Consider the following 11,089-nt stretch of genomic DNA (forward strand, 5'->3'; position numbering starts at 1 on the left):
AGTTGGGGCAACACAAGTTTACATTAATATTACATGTCTCACTCTTAATTAAAGACCTCTCCAATTATTGGCCACCTCCAATTAAACTCAATTTAAAGACCACAATTCCATGGCTTGGATAGATGTCTATTATATTTTTATAAATGTTATTCAAGATAAAGATGAAAGCCTAGCCCCAAACTTATTGTATCTAACCTGTATTTTGACTCATATTTTTGTTATTGTAATTTATTATTATTTCATATCACTATCAATTTTATTGTTATGATAAATGGTATTATTTTGTATGAATTAATGACATAAATTAAAGATAATATCTATAAAATAAACTAAAAAAAATATTTGAAATGCTTCCTTAAGCTATATGCAATTAATTTTTTTTATTAAATATGAAAATGATAATATAAGTTTTGCCAATTAAGATAATTTTTACAATATAATTGTTTATAAGCATGTATTCTTATTCTTTCTTCAAAATGTCAAATGTTTTTTTTTAGTAATAATAATATTCATATAAAAATATAACATTAGGCACATAGCAATTTTACCATATTAATCAAAAGTGATTTCAATAAATAAAATAAAAATTTTTTTTTTTTTTAAATACCCTTAAAACAAATTAACTAACAGATAAGTAGACTAATAAATATTGAATTAATTTAAAATTAATGATATAAACATTATAGAAACATTAGAATTATCAATATTATTAAGAAATAATATGTTAATTATAAAATAATAAATAATATAAAGCACATGGGTACTGAGAGGACAAATTAAAAAAATTATTGTGTTGGCCAATCCTGACCAACCCAAATTTAAAAAAATTAAGGTCGAAATTTTAGCCTTTTTTTCTACCGACCTACCCATTTTTTGGATTTTCCCAAAAAGTGGCCAACACAAAATATATTTTTTTTTTGCCTTATGTAATATATAATAATATATATAATATAAAATTATAATATGTAGTTTACATTATTTATCAACATTTATTTAATATTGATATTTATTATTATACAGTTTTTCACAAATTTCTACCTGCAATTGACAATTACCTGTAATCTATGGATTTCCATAAAACATTATGAAACCATGATGAAACTAGCACTATTAGTAACAGTTTTAAAAGACTAAGATACAGAAAAACAATAATCTAGAGCCCCACTACCAATTGTTTCATATCAATTAGTTTTAATTAATTAGTCCATGACCAAAGATCACAAGAATATGCTAATTACAGTAATTAAGTCTGCCGATCCAGCACTTAGTGATAATAACCAGTATTATTAATGAGTTGTGTACATGTATCTTAATAGCATTTTCTGTCCTTTAGATATTATTAATCTGTGTATGCATTCTATTGTATCTCCATCTCACCAACGCACAGATTCAATCAAACCAGCATTTCATATACGGATCATTCCGATGCATAACAAAAGCCGTCATTGTTTCCGCTGACATTCTATTTGCAGGAAGAGGAAACTGACACTCGCAATTAAGCCACCACTTTTCAATTTGCAATTACATCGCTGTCTAGCTGAATCAAAGTGCCAGATACTGAGAACATTCGTAGAATGAGCTGCTGTGCTAATAAAACAGTAAAATAGGCCTTGTATCCTCATTTCACACCATTCGGAGCCTTCAATGTGGAATAAAAAAAAATCTAAGCCTACCTTTTTATTATAAACAGAACCTTGCCTTGCTGGATGACCTTGTGCCTCAGATTCAGGCCACAGTTATTGAAATGGAGACCACCCTCTGATAGGAGCCTAGACCAGCTGTGTATAACCTTCCATTAATTCATTAAAAAAAACCTAGACAAAAGCACTGAGTGACCGACCCGCTTCCGACTTCTACGTACCCATTTGTTGCAGGCACAATAAAAACATTCTCTCCAAACGAAAACCTAATGACATGTGGGAGACTAGTGACATTGCAATCCGTTTATTTGTCTTTAGCACACGCAAGAATGCAGCCCAGCTGACCTTTGACATTTGAGGAGACTGAAAGCATTTAGCTGCTTTCTCCTCTGTCAATGGATGGGGATAAAAGAGAATACGAGAATAGAACAGCAGTAGTACTGAAACACAACAGCAGCGTATTGACAAAAATGCCTTTTGTTACTTGACAATGCATACATTTGTTAAGCAATTGAATACCACTCAAAATACAATACATCTGACGTCATTACCGGAGAACAATCATATTGTACTACAGACGAGGCCCGGTTTCTCTGGCAATAATACTCAATATTTACAAAAACAAAAGCTCCTTTTCCACTCCATTGTTTTGGAGGCCTTGCTCTTGTGGCAGGGTTTATCTACTACAGATAAAATTTTATGTGTGGTCTAAAATAATGCATACCAGGCGAATAAATAGTTTGATGGGAAAGTTAATTATGCAATCAAGAAAATTAAATAAAGGAAAATGATAAGAAGGATCAATTAATTGGGTTACATACTAAGCACTATTATAACTGATATAAACATCTAAACAAATAAAGAACAATATGATGTAACCTCAAACATCAGTATCTTTTTTTGTTTATATTAAGTAAATCATTATCTATGGTTAATTAATCATCAGTTATTGGAATTCTCCGCCTTTGTGGTGGAAGGCAAGTACAGTTAATATTGTGATTAAACTTAAATCAGGTGTAAAACCTTGTCGTGATATGAAGTAATGTTTATAAGTTTAAAAACTTGTTTTTAATGTCACAAAATTAAATGATTATAATTATTTTGACTTTGACATAGTTTTTAAATAAATTTCTACAAATATTTCTTTTTACTGATTTAATTTTACTAATTTCATGTCTACAAAAGACTTTTTTTTTAAAATTACATTATGTATCATTTCTTTAGTTTAAATTAGACACTGAAGAACTGAACCATCTACATATCTGTATGGATACACAATTATATCAGATATCTTTTTAAAAGTCAGTTAAATTCAGTTTTCATAGTGTCCATCTCTCCCAAAAGATACAATATGAATTAAAGTTTAAATAAAGCAATTTATTTTTGTAGGAAATTTAAGAAATATAAGATAATAAATCAAATGGGATTGATGCTTTTTCTAAATTATTAACAGTGCAGGGCAAAAAACTTAGCAAATTTGATTAAATCTACTTGATTTTGCAATACCATCACATATTGTGGGTGCTCATGTATTCTACTAAGATATTTTACATCTTGTCTTCAAATATAAAAATTTATTTTATTTTCTTGAAAATGTTCTAATAAAGAATGAAACGTAGAATCAATTATGGCCTTGCATCTGTCATTTTTCGGAGTCACCATACTCGTATTCTATTAGAGATTTATCATTAGGTAAATTTAATCACATCCTCTCATCTTTATTTATCTTCATCAATTAAAAGTTATTAAATTTAAAATTCACTGTATTGTCAAATGGCCTATCAAAAATATTAAAAAACCCACCTTGTCAAAAAGGAGGAAAACACATGAGATAGATATCATAGTACATACCTGGTGATAAAAAATATCTCGAACTAAGGATACGTACTCCCTGTTTCTTGCCCCTCACTGAATATACTGCTCTTTAGTTCCCTTCTGAGAGTAAAATACAACAACAGAATGTAGTTTCATGCAAAATACCAGATAGTACACTGGCCTATTGAACAGTGAAGTCGATTCAAATGTTGTATGCTAATGAGCACACATAGCTGATAACAATAGGCTGTTATTATGGCATGGCTATCAGGCAGTATTATATAACCTGGTATTGTTCCAAACAGAATGGTCTCCACTGTGTGTGGGAGTTCCCAACAAACTGGTTTGCTATAGGGAATTCTTGTATGTACTTCATAAGTGTCTACATATAATAGGCCAAGTGTTGTCATTGGTTGAAACAGCTGCCTCAGAAAAAGCATCGGAAACACATGCAGGTACAGAGTGGTAAAATATATGTGCTTGGTGGAAAATGACAAGAGGACTTGCTTACTACTGTCATGATTACTGTATTACCAGAATGTTTTGAAAGGGATAGATTTATCTGATTTACTGCTTAAGTTTTGTGGGTTTTTGCTTGAAAACAGTGAATGATTAGTGGACAAAATGTGATCCATAAAAATTTATACAATACTGCCCTCTTAGAATGCTAAGCCAGGTGGAAAGGAAATACCTCTAGTTGGAAAAAAAATTGTATTGAATGAAAACAAAGCAATAATATTTATTCAAACACATTATCACCAAAAATCAATCAAAAAAAAAATTTATATGAATTACATAAGTTGTAGCAACAACTATATTAGTTATACTTTGCTTTTTTAATGAGATTTTATTATTGTTTAATATAATAATTGTTTGTATGTATCTATGTTAAAAAATTTCTAAGACCCACTAACAGGTCTGAGATATTCTTCATACTATTGTTAATCCTAGCCAAATACCATAATTTATTGTCTCAATTACTTGTTAAATTTCATTTTATTAATATTACTTGTATTCACTTGTTTATTTTATTAGCTGAAAAAAGAATGAATGAAAAGCAAACTATTTTCATTGACTGTTTAATTAATATTATTAATGTTTTAGTTTAATTTCAAGTTGATTTCCTAAGTAAAATTTGTGTTGATAAACCCATCAAAACTCATTTTGCTAAAGTAACATATATTTCCTTCATATCTCTGCAAACTTATTCAAGACATCTTATACCCCTTTTACACTGCAAGCAAAATTCCGGACGTAACCCGGGATTTTCCAATACCCGGGTTAAAATCTTCCGAGTTGTGGTTATAGTGTAAACGTCAAAAAGTCCTACTCGGGTTGCCAAACATTCCGGACGGGACGTGCGGGACACATTTAGCGTAGGGCAACCCGGGTGCATTCCGGAGTCGCCAGTGTAAACAGCACTGAATTTGATTCCGGAATTAGGCCTTACCTGGCGCATACCGCAGCTGTGGTTAGGTAGGCCTAAACTTTGCCTACAACGGGCTAGGCCTGGACACTTGTCAAATTAAACCCTCTACGCCCCGGTATAGACTTGATATCAAAACTGCTGATTTAATTCGCATAATTTAAAAACAATCTGCAGGTACATTGCTTCAATAATTGACAATAATTGTGGCTTCATGACGAGGAACTCGAGCGAAATGATATCACCATCGCAACAAAAACTGAGGGCGGTATTTGAACCCTAGTTCGTTGCCAGTGTAAAATGGGAAATGCACCCGGGATTACTCCGGAAGTAACCCGGGTTGATTCTGCCTTTGGCAGTGTAAAAGGGGTATTAGTGAACTCAATTTTCTCATACAAACTCCGCTCCATGTGAGCGCTAGACGACGCGACGCTGTTTGCTGATTGTCGGTGGTAGTCTGAACTGATCGTTATTACAAACGATATGTTGCGCGCGTCATGGCGTTGCGTTCTACATAGAATTGCGTCACCAACGACTATTGGGGCAAGTGAGTGCCAGACTACACGCAAGGAACTATGGTATTGCTATTGTAGGGCGGCAATTTGACGGCAGACAAAATAATGTCTGCCGCTACCTTGAAATCTCCAAAAATTAGATATGTATATTTCTTTCTAATTATGTAAATTTAAAGCATTTAACCATCCCGTTACTACAGTTTACATTCAACAATAACATTTTACTTTTATTTTCTCCTCCGTCTGGATGTTTTTGGCAAAACTATTTACTAAATAAAAAACCAAAATTTTATTTTAATTTTTATTCTGCCTTCCTCTAACGATCTTTAAAAAAATAAGTTTGCAGAAACACTGTATAAACTTACAACTCAATCAAATTTAAATAACTTAAATTGTGTGAAGATTTAGATTTTAACAAAACAATCAAAATAAATACATTATAATATAATATTAATCAAAAAAGTTACGTTGATCTATTTAGTGAGAAGTTATATTACATGACTGTTCCCTGTTTTAATTCACACCTGAAGAAACTCGCAATATTTTTACAGTGATTTGAAAATACAAAGTATTCAATGATATTGTTATTTTAGGGCAGCATTTTGACGGCAGACAAAATAATGCTTCCATTTCCTGATCCCTAGATACAATCTACCCCGCACTCTGCCTAATTTGAGTTCCATGAAGTTGGGGGATGCAGCCATGTTACTAAATGACAACGTCTGTGACAGACTTATGAAAAGTTAGGTTGCAAGTTACCAAATGTCCATGTTACAAAATGTCTGGGTTACAAAATGTTGACATCTCTGGAAGTTGGGCATATACTGTCACATCAGAATAGTAGAAGTAGTAATTAATGTTAACAATGGCATATAGTTACAACAGTAATAACAATGGTTGCTTATATATTACCATATACATATTTATTATTAATACCAGCAAAAATATTTGGATACTTGTTATTGGTTGATCAAAAATATTAATAATTATGGGAATTCAAATAAAAATAACTGAAAAAAGTAAATATTAATGACAGATTTTAGTAGTTAGGTTAATCATAACTTTGTATTTTATTCACTTTTAGTATAAATAATGGGTAGCCTGTCTTAGTGACAATTGTTATGTTTATAAGTAATAGGCAATATTATATTACATATTTTATATGTAAATCAATGTTAACAAACATAAAAAGATCATTCTTTTCAAGTTTGTTAAGAAATACCTCAGATAAATAAACTAATTAATAAACTATTAATAATAGTTTCTGCAAAATAATATTAATAAAATGTTGTGTTGGATCAATCAGCACTGAAAACGATGGACAGTTGCTGAAGGCCAAAGAAAGATATAGGCCTATGTATAAAAAATCACAAAGGCATAGACTAATTGACTGATATAATAATTGAAACCACATTTAAATGCAATTCATTCAAAATTAGCTTAAATAAATAAATAAATTATGAAGTGCAATAATAAATCTAGAGAGCAGATGTGTTGAAATTGAAAGAAAAACTTGTAAATTATGCAAATCAGGAACATACTAGTAGTCTTTCGCTATTGAAGAAAAATCCAAGTTTCTACGAAAAGTTACAAGCAGGGGGAAATCGAAGAGTGGAGCGAGCGGGTAGTTTTAATATTTTATTAGACGGGGAGAAAGGAGATACAAACTTAAAGAGAAGCATGAGGTAGTATTTATCTAAATTTCTGATTTAAAAAAAAAAAAATTCTGTAGTTGGTCAAAGAGTTAGCAAAGCCTGTTCAGATCCACTCATTCTTTTACTGTTTTAATTGAATTTTTGGGGTTTTACATTGCTCCAGACTTTGATACTGGATATCGTTAACATCATCTGACTTAGACTAGCCCACAATTCGAGCGCCATAAGTGCCAGCTTTGACGAATACCGACGCTATACAAATAGCCACTACTATTATGTTTTCTATTAGTATACTCTTATAAAATAATCATGAGAAATATAACAAGCACAAATTTCCTCTCTCGTCGTGTCTAACTGTGCATACGTGCATTTGTGTCTCCGTGTAAAATATATTCATCATTTTGCAGTGCTAACCTCACTGTAAACTCCATCCCATAAATCGCTATGTTCAATTCCAATTATGTTGCTGTAATATTTTCTGTCTACAAACAATTTATACTTTGCTTTTCCCTTTTTGATTAGTTGACTTTCACAAATTATGTTTTGTTCACGTTGAATTATTGCATTTTTGGGAAGTATTTCAAATATTTGTTGATGGATAGTTCTAGTCATCCTGATTTCCATCGAGCATCGTCAAGCTAATATATAATGAAGGGATTAATCATCGTTAGTTGTTTCAGTAACGATGGCATTCTAACATCTATTTTACTCTTAACATCCTCTGTCATTTCTCTTATAATCCATTTCTTTATATTAAAGAAGATCTTTCTTAGACCTTTATTTCCTTTTTTGATTAGACTAAATGTAAAAATTAAATTGCCATAAATTTAAAAAGCAGAAATATTCTAATACTGGCAGATCAATATTTAAGTTAAATATAGTATGAAGATAGGAGAAGAATAAGGTGGTAAAGAAACCAAAATATGGGTTAAGGTAAGCACAATAATGGGGTAGGGAAAGCACTAAGAGAGTACAAAACACAAATGTAGGATAGCATAATAAAATCACCAAATTTAAAAGAATATAATTCATTTGTTTAGACTGGTATGAATACGTTCCTAAAATGTTGGATATAGTGGAAGAGGGAATGGAAGGAGGAATTAGTCTGGGAACCTACCATGTCCGACTATTAGAACAGAACTATTTCTCTAATGAGCAGGATAAATATGTTTTTCATCCATGGTCTTTTTACTATTATTGTTTCATTGCCAACAATAGCTATTTAATTAATTAAAATCTATCAATAAAAACAATTCCTCTTAATAATTTGCATATTTGCATGTTCGTTTATATTCTAAACTGTCCTTTAAGCTTTGAAAACTTACTAAACTTACTATATCCCATTTGACATAACATCAAATATAATGTGTATATACATTTATATATTCATTTGATATTTATGTATTCACATTTTGGCACAGGGACCAAGGTTTGCCAACAGCAAACATATCACATAAAGGCGGTAATGCTTTAACTAACGCAACATGACAGATATTTACAAATACATAGACAGGAAATGTTCAGTTCACAAGAGTAGTGGCGGCACAAGTGGGGAAAGGGCGGGGGTCATAAGCTCCCTCCCCATCACAAAAAACTAAAACCCTATCAGCCAAGGCCCTACTGGTCATGACTCGGACCAAAAATAGAAAAATTATTAAATTCTTTTTTATCAGCAGCATAAAATAACATAAAGCATGGGGGGATGGGCTTAGCTCACAGGATGAAAGACAAGATTCTGAAATCTAGGGTCCCAAGTTGGGAGAGGCCACGTCTAGCAGGTACTGTTTAATCAATAACATCAGTATAGTATATCCAAATTTAGCCAAAAGCCATCTAAACTGAGAGGATTTTATCAAGTACCCCATTCTTCAGGATGATAGTATTCAGTTTGTATTTAATTTTAAGAAAGAACAATGCAGCACAACATCATCTGAAAAATAAAACTATTTTAGGAGCATTAAATAAAGTTATGCTAGTACGATACCTACAGAAACAAAAATCAAAGTTATATAATTTAATTTGTGTCAAATTTTAGATTTCCATATTGAAAGACCAAAATATGAACTGGAACAAAACATAACACCAGTACACAAATCAAAAAAGTTATGTTGGTCTAATCAGAAAGCAGTTATATTACACATCTGTATCCTGGTCTAATTAATTCACACCTGAATGTATTTTTAAAAATACAAAGTACTCAGTGCAGATGGTCATGATGATTATGGTATTCAGTTTGTATTTAATATAAAAAACAATACAATATTATCTGAAAGAAAACTATTTTAAGGAGTATTAAATAAAGTTATGCTGGTATGATTTAAATTGTGTCAAGATTTAGATTTCAATAAAACGATAAAAATAAATACATTATAATACAATATTAACAAAAAAAAGTTACGTTGGTCTACTCAGTGAAAAGTAATATATTACATGACTGCTCCCAGGTTAATTCATACCTGAAGAAACTTGCAATATTTTTACAGTATTTAAAAATACAGAGTATTCAGTGAATTTGACAGATCAGGTCTGGTAAAAAAAAAAAACGTCTTAAGATGAATAAACATGTATTATTAATAGTATGGAAGTTACTGTCTAAGTCTGTCATTTAATCAAAGTGAAATATTATACAAACTGATAGAATATGCTCAACAACAAACTAAGTAATACTTCCGTAGTTTAGCTGAAAGATGAAAACACATACTTTTCTAATGTACACCATGTGAATGTATTATATGAACAGAAGCTTTTGGACACGCTAATTTTGTTCATTGAAAATTGTCATAACCGAAGATAAATTTCTCTCCGGATTGTTAGCAAACATGTTAAGAACTAAAAACCGAAAAAATGATGAATCTAAGAAGTTGTTAACCACCATAAATCTTACCCTTCATGATCGTCTGCAGAGTCAAATTCCTTGGTGATATCGTATCTAGTACAATAAATACAAATTTAACGTTTCATCGTTTTATTCTATTCAACGTTCATTTAAAATAATAGGACAAAATTTTTAAAAGGGATGTTAAGATTTTCAGTCTCTTCGATTAATGATTTAATGCTAATATAAGGAAGAAAATAGGTCATACAATACACTTAAACGTGTTCAACTCAATTCCGATAGAATGAGCAAGCAGGCACTGGCAATAAAAACAATTAGGACGAAATATGAAACACTATTTTTGAACATTTTTTTTCAATAAGTAATAAGATAAATAAAATATATCCTCAAATTTTTGTTTATATAAGTTCTTAGAAGTGAATAAAAACAATTTCAAATTGAGAATTTCCAAGTATCCTATATTTGATTTAATTTAATCAGACTGAAAAATTTGGGATAAAATGACGATGTTGCCACCAAGGTACTTAAGATGAACACATTTAGTCTGACGCCTGACCCTAGTAATGGAGTCAAATTGAAGCTTGGATATTGGTATAGATCACCTCGTTAATAAATGTTATAAAGAATGTCAGAGGTAAAGGAAATAATATATTTTATGCTATTTACTTTGGAAGTCATTTATATTGAGTTCTATTCTACTATATAAATGTAAACTAAGGTGTATATCTGTCTCTTATACACATCTAGATGTGTATAAGAGACAGCAATGGCATATAGTTACAACAGTAATAACAATGGTTGTTTATATATTACCATATACATATTTATTATTAATACCAGCAAAAATATTTGGATACTTATTATTGGTTGATCAAAAATATTAATAATTATGGGAATTCAAATAAAAATAACTGAAAAAAGTAAATATTAATGACAGATTTTAGTAGTTATGTTAATCATAACTTTGTATTTTATTCACTTTTAGTATAAATAATGGGTAGCCTGTCTTAGTGACAATTGTTATGTTTATAAGTAATAGGCAATATTATATTACATATTTTATATGTAAATCAATGTTAACAAACATAAAAAGATCATTCTTTTCAAGTTTGTTAAGAAATACCTCAGATAAATAAACTAATTAATAAACTATTAATAATAGTTTCTGCAAAATAATATTAATAAAATGTTGTGTTGGATCT

The 11,089-nt window shown here is 30.5% G+C and overlaps 1 protein-coding gene across 4 annotated transcripts in view; it reads right to left on the minus strand.

The window, feature by feature from the left end:
• The window catches only part of LOC117108947 (transcription factor SOX-5-like), a 123,919-nt gene that overhangs the window by 57,664 nt on the left and 55,166 nt on the right, over nt 1–11,089 (minus strand). Inside the window, exon 1 of one of the 4 annotated variants that reach the window (XM_033251133.1) lies at nt 3,492–3,806. The exons of 2 other annotated variants lie outside the window; for them this stretch is intronic. The gene's annotated coding sequence lies outside the window, so the exon portion shown is untranslated. Of the gene's footprint in view, nt 1–1,673; nt 1,970–3,491; nt 3,807–11,089 lie in introns of those variants that run through there. One more of the 4 variants, XM_033251135.1, reaches the window with a different exon arrangement.

This window comes from Anneissia japonica, unplaced genomic scaffold (assembly GCF_011630105.1).
Source record: "Anneissia japonica isolate Jap-2015-1 unplaced genomic scaffold, ASM1163010v1 scaffold987_len1640505_cov201, whole genome shotgun sequence".
NCBI classification, from domain to species: Eukaryota; Metazoa; Echinodermata; class Crinoidea; order Comatulida; family Comatulidae; genus Anneissia; species Anneissia japonica.